We start from the raw sequence: 10,352 nt of genomic DNA on the forward strand, positions 1-10,352 counted from the left end.
AGGGCAAACAATGAGAGAATAAATTAATCACGATCATGGAGTACTTACGTAGTTTCCACATAGGTCGGCAACCATTTCGAGCGCCTTGAGAATTCCTAACCTATTTTTTTTTCAAGGCTGCAGCAGGCATCCCCTGTACCAATAGAAGAGATTATGAATCGCATGCATGCAGCAGAGAACACCTTCCTAAAAATCCTACTCGTAAAATGTACGGGCACAGACGGCACCAAGAGCTTCAGATAAGCAAGTAGCTTACCAGCTGCAACGATAAAACCTTTGGACGGTTCAGCGACCAGATCCCATTTCACGGGGAGCTTCGTTCCACCACACGCGCATCGTGCAAACCAATGTCCACATCAAATATTCGGTCCACCGGGTAGACATACAAAGCGTTCATATGGGGCAACTTCACTAAAACGTGCATTTTCTGCAAGGCAAATCTGTGAAGGAACACGGCAAGACAGACCTCTTCACGCTGGCACACCTACGACAAATGGCGAAATAGGTCACTTTGTCCCTTTGTCAATGGTGCCTTTCCCCTGAATGGGAGGCTAACCAGTCCCGTCGACTCATTGGATGACCCCGTTGACCCACATTGGGGATAACCACGACTGATACACGTGGCCCTCGCCTGAGGTGCCAAGCAGTGTTGTATGAATACCTGCAGTTTTCCAGTGGGTTGTACTGACCTACAGAACTTTTCTGAAATCTAGATTTTTTAATCTCTTGGCCAATTCTGCGTGTCAACCGCTTTCGCATGTAATTGTGTATGTAATGACCTCAGTGTTCGTTTGACCTTTTATTTCCTTTTTTTTTGCGCAGTGACACAAATGCATTAAATTGTTTTGTAATGAATTGTAATAGTTTTCATCATTGCGAGAACACAACACATTTTTCGTGATGTGATCTGCACACTGCCCTCATCCCTTTATACATGTGGGAGTCACACATCCATGTACATATAAACACCAATTAAAAATTATGATCAAGCTTCTGAAAATGTGCTGTATATGCAGAAACAGAAGAGACTGAAATAGCATGACAGCACGATGCTGTCTAAATTGCTTTCACTAAGTTTTCGGATTGTCTTTTGTATTTCTATCTCCTATTGTCTATTAAATGTGGAGAAAAAGAATTTTCAAAGAACGTCTATAGACTTCCTTTGGCAGAGTGGTTTGGACAGGTGGGAAAAAAGGTGTCCAAAGCCCGTCTTTAGACGTTATTTGTACAATTGTCTATAAAAAGGCAAGGTAAAAAGAAAAGCCAAATGGGCCAAAAAATGTCCAAACAGTGTCAAGGCCAAATTTATTTTCACATGGGTCCTCTGCAAGCACGTCACAGGTGCGTCATAATAGTGCGCTTTTAGTGTTCCTGTTTGTGTTAAGCAGCCTACCTCCGTAGATAGCTCTCCTGCTTCATGGGAACACAAGTCATAGGTTTGCGCGTGCGCAAGTATTTCCCCCCTTTTGTTTTTCTTCATTCGTTGTTGGGATTTCGAGTGCTAAAGTGAAAATCAAGGGGGATTCTCTTCATTTCATTTACGACCTGTGCCTATTTTCCTGTATACCGGGCGCTTGCTATAACGTGTCCAGAAATTGTATTTAAAGCGAGCGATAAAAGAGAAATTAACGCCACTTCAACTTCAGGCTAACGGCTTCAAACAGACTGCAGTCTTTGTTCCACCACATAGCACGCTCCTAGCCAACCATCACCCCGAATGACAACGTTCTCGCCCTAGATTTGTTGAAAACGGGAGGAGGAGCCTATTTTGTGCCGTGCATAATGGGCACGAAATAGGCTCCTCCTCCCGTTTTCAGCAAATCAGGGGCGATAACGTTGTCATTCGGGATGATGGTTGGCTACGAGCGTGCTATGTGGTGAAGTTCATTTCTAAGAGTGTAGGTGCAATGTATAAGGCGGCGGTGCTGCTTACAAACTGCCATACCTGCCTTTATGGGAGCCAGGTATCGCAAATTTTCGATGTTGAGGCACCAGTCCTGGAACGCTGTTTGACACGCTCAAATGGCACACCACAATAACTACATTACATTTGTTTTGTTACATTTTGTTTTCATTATTGACTATTTTCTTACACAGCGTGGGGCAAAGGTTTACAGAACACAGCAGTCGCATGTTTCTTTGTCAGTGTCCCCCTGGTAGCGCACAGGAGCACACGAAATTACAAACAGGTGACCGCAACTGACAAACCTGCTTTTAATTTGGTTCATTCCTGGTCGCTACCATGGAGACGCTGTGATAAAGGAATGAAATTCCTTTTACACAAGCGTTACGTGCCTAGCAACCAAATAAATAGGCTTCAAACAGACTGCAGTCTTTGTTCATAAATTGCTACAATAGTACCTCATGGAGGCCCTCACAAACAATACAGGGTGTACAAAATGACGCTCTTACAATTTGTTTTCAAGAAGGGGTAAGGAGCACAAGAAAGCACTTTTTGCATGGTGGTTATACTGCATGGCAGACAAAAAGTGATGACGATAATGATTACTTGACCTGTATGCAAAATGGAGACCGCATCTACTAATTATCAATTGTTTTAAATATTGTTGAAGTTCTATTTTTAATGCCCTGTATAGAAATTGCATGTACTTCTGCACTAATGCTGAAACAAAGTAAAGCAGTCAATCATACGATCAGCTTTAATCTCACTTTATTTCAAATGGTTGTTTTACATATTTATATGCACAGGGTGTATTTTTTTCAATACAGTTGTTTCTGTAAAAACATTGTCTCACCAGCAAATTCTAATTAATTGGTCATCGAACAGTGATACACATAAAAGGCTTCCACCAGACAGGGCGCTTCACGAAAAACGAGCCAAACTTGAAAAAAAAATTGGTACGCTGCACTTCGAGCAGATTTAGTGCGTAATGTTAGTAAGGATTCTGATACACTCAGTGTATTTCGTGTTTCATCATTACTCCATTCATTAACTGAAATTAATCAACAATATTTTAACTGTGGGGTCTGGAGCAAAACAGTCAATGAGGGTGTTGTACAGGGGGACGAAGGGTCTTTACCCGTGGTTGTTTTATCCATGGTTTGTTTGTTTTATCACTACCCATTGTTTTTTACCACCGAAAACATGCGCCTCAAGGTGTACCACCTGACAGCACGCAGCACAGATGCTTGCAGAGAGACGTGATCTCCTAGTTTTTGTTTTTTCGTTCCGTGTTAGCGCTGCGAAGAAATAGTGGCTATGAGTGGCGTACAGATGTGGACAGATGGAGAGAGGACAGCAGGAAGGAGTCGGGAACACAAGAGTTAGTATGCATCCTAGGTCGACTTCAGGGGAACTGTGCCGACATTCGTCTGTAAAGTCTGGAAAACCCCGGGAAAACCTCATTCAGCACAGCCACTGACAGGATTCGAACCCATGTCACCTCCAAGTCTCGGCATGGAAAGCGATCACTCTAACCACTATGCCACAGGCGCTGGTGATCTTGTTGATTCAAAATGTATTGGTAAAGACAGCGTGGGGGGGAGGAGGATCAGACAGCTAATACATTAATAAATTAAGCAAAAAACAGACTGGGTACCTCTGCACCCTTGCTAATGTTACACACTAACTCTGGTCTAAGCGGAGCGTACCAACTTATTTTTTTTTTTTTAGTTTGGCTCGTTTTTTGTGAAACACCCTATACATGCCAGAGATGAGCACCGGTAGACATGGATAGTGTGTGTTTCCCCTTTTACCTGTGTTCCAGTGTCAGAACACCAATCTCCAATATGTGTAGTGCCCTTTTATTTTTCTTTGTCATATTTAATCAACAACCTGTATATATAAAAAGGACGCCCTGTATAATATACTGTGGCGAACTACATTTTTGCTAAAGTTATATAAATATATAAATAATAAATAAAGGTTACTGCGCTGCTTTTCGTAGGAGTTCGTTTACAAGGGATCTTATGAGAACTGACTGTGTAGCCTCTGCTTCTCGCCTTGCACTTCTATCCATCTCTTCCATCTCCAGCCTCCTTATGTCCATGTCACGTTGGTGCTCAAACTTCTCCCTGTCAAGGGCCAGTCTGTCTTGTTCAAGACGCAGCCTTGTCTCTTCCAAATGCAGTTCCTTCTCACGGATGGCATTCGACATTTCGTTTTGCCGCTCAAGGAAGTGAATACCCTCTGCAGGTCTCCTCCTCCTTTCTGCACAGAAACCATCTTTTTAGGTTCTTGGCACAGTATATACAGTAAGTAAGAAATGAGGACACGTTACTACTAAACTGTGTAAGCAGCAACAGAATTAAAATTACAAGTTTACGAGGCATATACACATGAAACAAAAATGTGGCATAATCCACTGTCAGAAAAAGGGAGATAAAATGGTGGTAACTTCACCAGTTAGCAGCTTTCTAAAAAAATTAGCTCCTTCATGAAAACCAGGAGGATGTAGCCCTCTCTACCACTGCAATGTGAAGTATGGGAAACTGGGTATCTTACTGACATAATGCTGGTGTCAACGAATAATCATGTCATCGTTCACAAGTGCACACAAAGAACAAAGCTGCACTAACTGGTGGTACACAAACTCTTTTCTTTTTCCCAACCCCCTAATATTATCACTTTCAGCTAAAAAAAATTGGCTGGATGTAGTTCGTTACCGGGACCACTGCGTTTTTGTAAAGAAAGAAGATAACTAGGTAAATGATATGTTTTTACCTGACCCAATCTGTAGAACCTAACTTGACCTAACCTCACTAAAGTGAGGCGATTTAGCCCAATTCTCTTGCAAGTTTCGAATCCGTTAGGCTTAGCATTCCCGTGTTTCTCCTGTGCTAAAAGTGAATCAGATGAGGTTGTTGAAATGCCTATAAAAAAACTTCTAGTCCACAGAATTTTATAATTCTTACTTTTTTAGATTCAGTACATGAACTTCTTTCACTTCTATGCAATATTTACCTTTCGAACGCTTTCACAAATTTTTAAAAACGAGTGGCCCCGGTAACGAACTACACCCAATTGGCTTAACTTAATGTTGCAATTCTTAAAACTAATCTTACCTCTGCGAAAACGTCGCTGCCCACTTGTCCCAGTAGCACTGCTCACAGTCTCCTGAGGCTCTGGTGCAATACGAGAAGTCCTTGCTGTAGTGGGACCCATAGTGGAGGTGCCAGCACATGATAAGACATCAGAAAGGTCCTGTGTCTCCTGGGCAAAATACTGCTGGGACGTTTCCTCTTCAGGCTCTACCGCCCTTTCACATAGTCGCAGCAAAACTACAGCAGCAGTGGGCTCTTGCTCACCTCCATTGTTCGCTGTGGAAAGAGATCACAATTTTGATTACATTGCAAAGCAGGTGTTACTAATCTTGCCACTTGTAAGCACTGCTTTAACATTTCTCATAGGATCTGAAGACAGTTACTGCTGAACTTTATGTTAACAGTTGCTACTTGCAATCAGTTTTTGCTATACAGTTTTCAGTAACTTTCGACCACTTCCCCACACTACTATAAGCTGCACAAAGGTCATACCACCTCCAGAAAGACGAGCAAGAGCGGCATCTCTTGCTTTTGCTGCCTGTGCCTTCTTGCCTTCGGGCACTGCTCTTCTTCTTCTTTGGGCGAAATCTTTTTCTAATACAGAAACATCATTCAGGAGCATCTCTTTCTGCTTGTACTCTTCTTCGGTTCCAGACCTTTAAAAAAATATGCCATGACTCCTGGTTTCTGGTATATTTTCAATATGACATTTGCGAACGTTGCCAATAATACTTAGCAGGCAGAAGTTACATTTGAATAGCCTGCTCAAGTGATCTCAGTCAACACATGCTATTGCAATATATGTTGTAATGCTCAACAGGCTGCTGCTGTAATATTGCTAGTGACTGCCTGTGTTATGTTGCTTCGCGACAATGTTATAGTAATTTTACTGCAACACTGGTAAAATATCTGTTAACATTGCCATAAGCACTAGCTATCAACACTGCATCGTCAACCGTGTTGAATTACAATGCCCTCTCAACACAGCATCCAGAGACAGACGTTGCAGCAACATTTTTTTTTCTTTTTTGCAATATAACTTTAGCAGCAATACAACTACACCTCTGTAATACGTCTTGTGATGTGATTGTGACTCTTGGAAGTATCGTGCGTATTCGGTGCCTTGGACCCGAGAAAGCACGTTGATAGCACTCTTAGCAGCAAGCAAGCTCTAACAGCAAGCAATACGCAAAGGCGTCTGGACTCCGTCATGCGAAATGCGCTTCTAGTCGTATACTGTAAGTTACTCTACTGCACTTACTTTCTCAGATTCAGCCAGTCTTGTTTCCTAAACTGCGACAGCAGAAGCTCCGTTCGCTCTTTCGCCCCTCTTGCCGTACATGATTTGCCAGCAGCAAGATTCACGGCCTCGGCAACAGCTGCCCATCTCGCGGCGGACTCGTAGGGATTCTCGGCCAGAACCTATTGAGGAAGATGCAAGTCGTCCACAATTGTGAAACGCTTACGTGCAGCTGAAGTTGCAGCAGACATTCCCAAACTGTCGCGGACACGGTAATGGCGTTTTCCGTCCGGAGCTACGAAGCGGGTCGGGAAGACGCCAGAGGCGCATGCGCAGTTTCCTCCGACGGTAGCACACCGTACGGGAGAAGATGGTCTGCTAAAACTCCCTATTGGGGAATCCAACTTATACCTCTGTCAGACGAGCACGTATACGGCCCTCAAAGTTACGGCATTAAGAAATGGCCGTGAGTTACATACGGCCTTAAAGTGACAGTCCGGTCGAAAACATAGGTCTGAGAAACACCGCCTTATGATTTCTAATACTCCTCACAACAATTGTGCAAAATATTTAAGAAGAATTCGTATCGCGCGATTTATAGTCGACTTTTTTCTATGCCGCAGTTGGTCCTGAGTAAAGGCCGCAGCGTGCTCTCGCGTGACTTGCATAAGGGCAATGCCGCACATGACTTGCACATGCCTGTTTGCGCGATAGTTCATTGTTGCGTGCTAGCATTTGTCAATTGTGATGATTTTGAGTTGCATCCACACGTTATGTAGAGTAAAATGCAGAGTAGCGTCAATGTAAACACTTGTATCACGACGCAGCCTTCTGTTCAGTACACTTATAGACAAAAACACCTCTCTGCATTCCCAGCAACGGCGCAGTCCTCCGCTCTACTTTGTCCCTTGGGGACGTCATGCTCACGTGACGGCCGGCTGACGTACATAGAGGATCCTTGGGGCAAGGAGTATGCGAGGGAGAAAACCGAAACCGGATTTCTTCAGATGAGTAGTTTTTATTCGGTGTCTCGAAAACTACGACATTTTCTGAGCTGAAACTTTTCCACAGAGCATGTAATTAAGCCTCCGTGGCAGTTGGAAAAAATCAACGTCCGGTTTTCACGGACTGTCCCTTTAAGCTCAGGGGAGCTGCCAGACGATATCCGTGAAGGCATTTTGTCGATGATGTCCACGTCGATAAACAAGTCTCTGAACGTTGAATACAATGTAACGAAATCACGTTTTTTTCCTGCTGAAAATACACGAAAACAACGTTTCTGTTGATATTTTCAAAATACAACAGAAACTACATTTGCTTTTCAGTGCTTTGGATAGTTTTTTTGAGACCTCGTCGTTGAGTTTTTCTGTACCTCGTGTGCGCGAGACACAAATCTTGCGCTTTCGTCCGAAGCAAAGCGTACAAAGGCTTCCGGCGTTTGTCTAAGCTATTCGGCAAGTCTACGACGAACACGATCTCAATCGCTGTTCGTGCGCCGGCCTCTGCTACAGCGCTTCAGCAAAATGGGTTCTACAAGAGTTTACGGGAAGCGAAAGCGTGACAGGCGACAGCTGGTTGAGGATGCACAAGGTACGGCGTTTGCACGCTGCATTCGTCACGCTGGAAGGAGACCACTCGTCTACCTTTGCGTCGAACGACGCCGGAGCTGTCGACATTGAGGAAGGGTCATCAAGCCCGCCAGAAGACGGATGCGGTGCCACAGAAGGGAGACGGATTGTGGACCTAATGCATCTGTTCAGGAGCTTCAAGGCGCTCGGAATTCATCACCCTTTCAGTTGTACACTTGCGGACATGGAAGTGGTTTCTGAATGCAGGAAAGGGCTGCGCAGTGAACTAACATTGCAGTGCAAAATGTGTGGACTGAAAGATGTGACTGACACTGAGCGCCCACCAAGCGTCGACCAAGATAACATGGATGTGAACATCGCTGCAGTTCTGGGAGTTATCTCTAGTGGAGCAGGATATTCAGCCCTTGCTGAGTTCTGTGCCGCTCCAAACATGCCATGTATGGCGACTGGAACATTCGCTAAATTCCAAGACCAACTGGCGGACGGAATCGAACAGGTAGCATGGACGTCAATGAAGGAGGCTGCAGAGGAAGAGGCTGAGATCGCGCGAAGACAAGGCGACATTGATGAGGACGGATGTCCGCTTATCCCTGTCGTCGCCGACGGAGCTTGGGCCAAGTGATCCTACAAAACAAAATATGACTCGCTTTCTGGGGTAGTAAGTAGTCTATGCATATTACTGTCATTGTTACCACGTATGTAACGCATTGTGCTTCTTTATCGGCAATGCAATCCGTATACTGTCATCGAAATATGAACCGCAAATTGAACAAGTGTATTAGAAGCACTTCCTTATACGTCTTGTTGCACGAGTCATCGTCGGCTTTCGCACAAAGAAGGTCCTGTACCTGGGTGTGAAGAACAAGTTCTGTACGATCTGCGCTCGGGCGGAAGACCTCCGCGCGTCCCCAAGGAAGCATGCTTGCTACAGAAACTGGTCTGGGAGCTCTTGCAGCATGGAAAGAGCTGCCATTGTGGAGGGCTTCCAGCGCAGTGTGCAGATGTACGGCATAAAATACAACTGCGTCATTGCCGACGGAGACTCCAGCATGCACAGTGTCTTGCTCTCTGCCTCGCCATACCCTGGGCTGTACATCGAGAAGATTGAGTGCCGCAATCACATCCTACGGAATTATATAACGAACCTCAGAAAGCTGCTTGTGAGCAAAAGCATGCCGTCCGTGCCCGTGGCGATGCGGAACATTCTCAATTGCAACCTGAGACGGTTAAGGTACGCCGTAACAGCAGCTGTGCAATACAGGTCACAGTAAACAGACCTGCCGTTCGCACAACGCGTGAAACTTCTAGAAAAGGACATCAGAAACAGTCCAAGCCACGTTTTCGGTGACCACAGATCATGTGCGGCCTACTTCTGCGATGATACCAAGCATACAGGACCGAACCACATACCGGAACTCAAGAAGTGCGGTCTTTACACCGAGATCATGGCTACACTGAGTCGTGTGGCGGACAACGCACGTAGTCTGCTGCTGAAGGTTGACAACAATGCTGCAGAACATTTTAATTCTATAATCGCCAAACTCGTAGGGTGCAAACGCATAAATTTCTGTCAGCGGCGGTCATACGAGACACGGGCATTTGCCGCGGCCATTGCTGTCAACTCGCGTGAAGGGCTGCACCATAGAGTTCACAAGGCGATGTACGATACACACCCTGGGAAGTACACTGTGCAGCTTCAGGACACCCGTCAGACACGTGAAGCGGGCAAGGCTCAACGGAGAGTAAAAGCAAAGGCGAAAAGCGCCCACCGTGCAGCTGTGTGTAAAAAACCCGAGCGCACAAATGCAGATTACGGAGAGCAAGCGCAGAGGCCTGACATGGATCCTGCCTCCTTTGAGGTGTCATGCGAACAGTATAAGAAATCTCTTCATATGTCCGACGAGGAGCACGCACAACTGCAGGAAGACACCGTAGAACAGTCGCTAAGTCTCCGGTGGAAGCAAGAGCGTCGAAAGCGTCTTACAGCGTCTTTATTTGGAAGGATATGCAGGATGCTTCCGTCGACCAGCCGTGTTGGAGCTATAAAAGATATCTTATACAAGAATATCGATACGGCTTCCCTACGACATGGCAGAATGTATGAGCTCATTGCAATTGCAGACCTCGAAAAGCAAGAAAGCGTGGCAGTCAACAGGTGCGGTCTGTTTGTAGATAAGGTGCACGGCTTTCTTGCAGCAAGCCCAGACGAACTGATTGCGAATGACGGCCTGGTGGAGGTGAAGTGTCCATCGTCCGCGTACGGCATGACGCCGATCGAAGCCGTTCGCGCAAAAAAGATCGCCTACTGCACAGAGGACGACGGCAGATTAAAACTCAAGCGCACGCATGTCTACTGGTACCAAGTCCAAGGCCAACTCCACGTAACCAACAGGCAGTACTGCCTTTTCGTTGTCTGGACTGGCGCTATCAACACCTCTGTGGAACGAATTGAAAGGGACGACGCCTTTTGGAACGAGAAAATGATGGTGTACCTCGAGAGATTTTATAACGACTACCTG

The sequence above is a fragment of the Ornithodoros turicata genome, chromosome 7, assembly GCF_037126465.1.
Source record: "Ornithodoros turicata isolate Travis chromosome 7, ASM3712646v1, whole genome shotgun sequence".
Lineage (NCBI taxonomy): Eukaryota > Metazoa > Arthropoda > Arachnida > Ixodida > Argasidae > Ornithodoros > Ornithodoros turicata.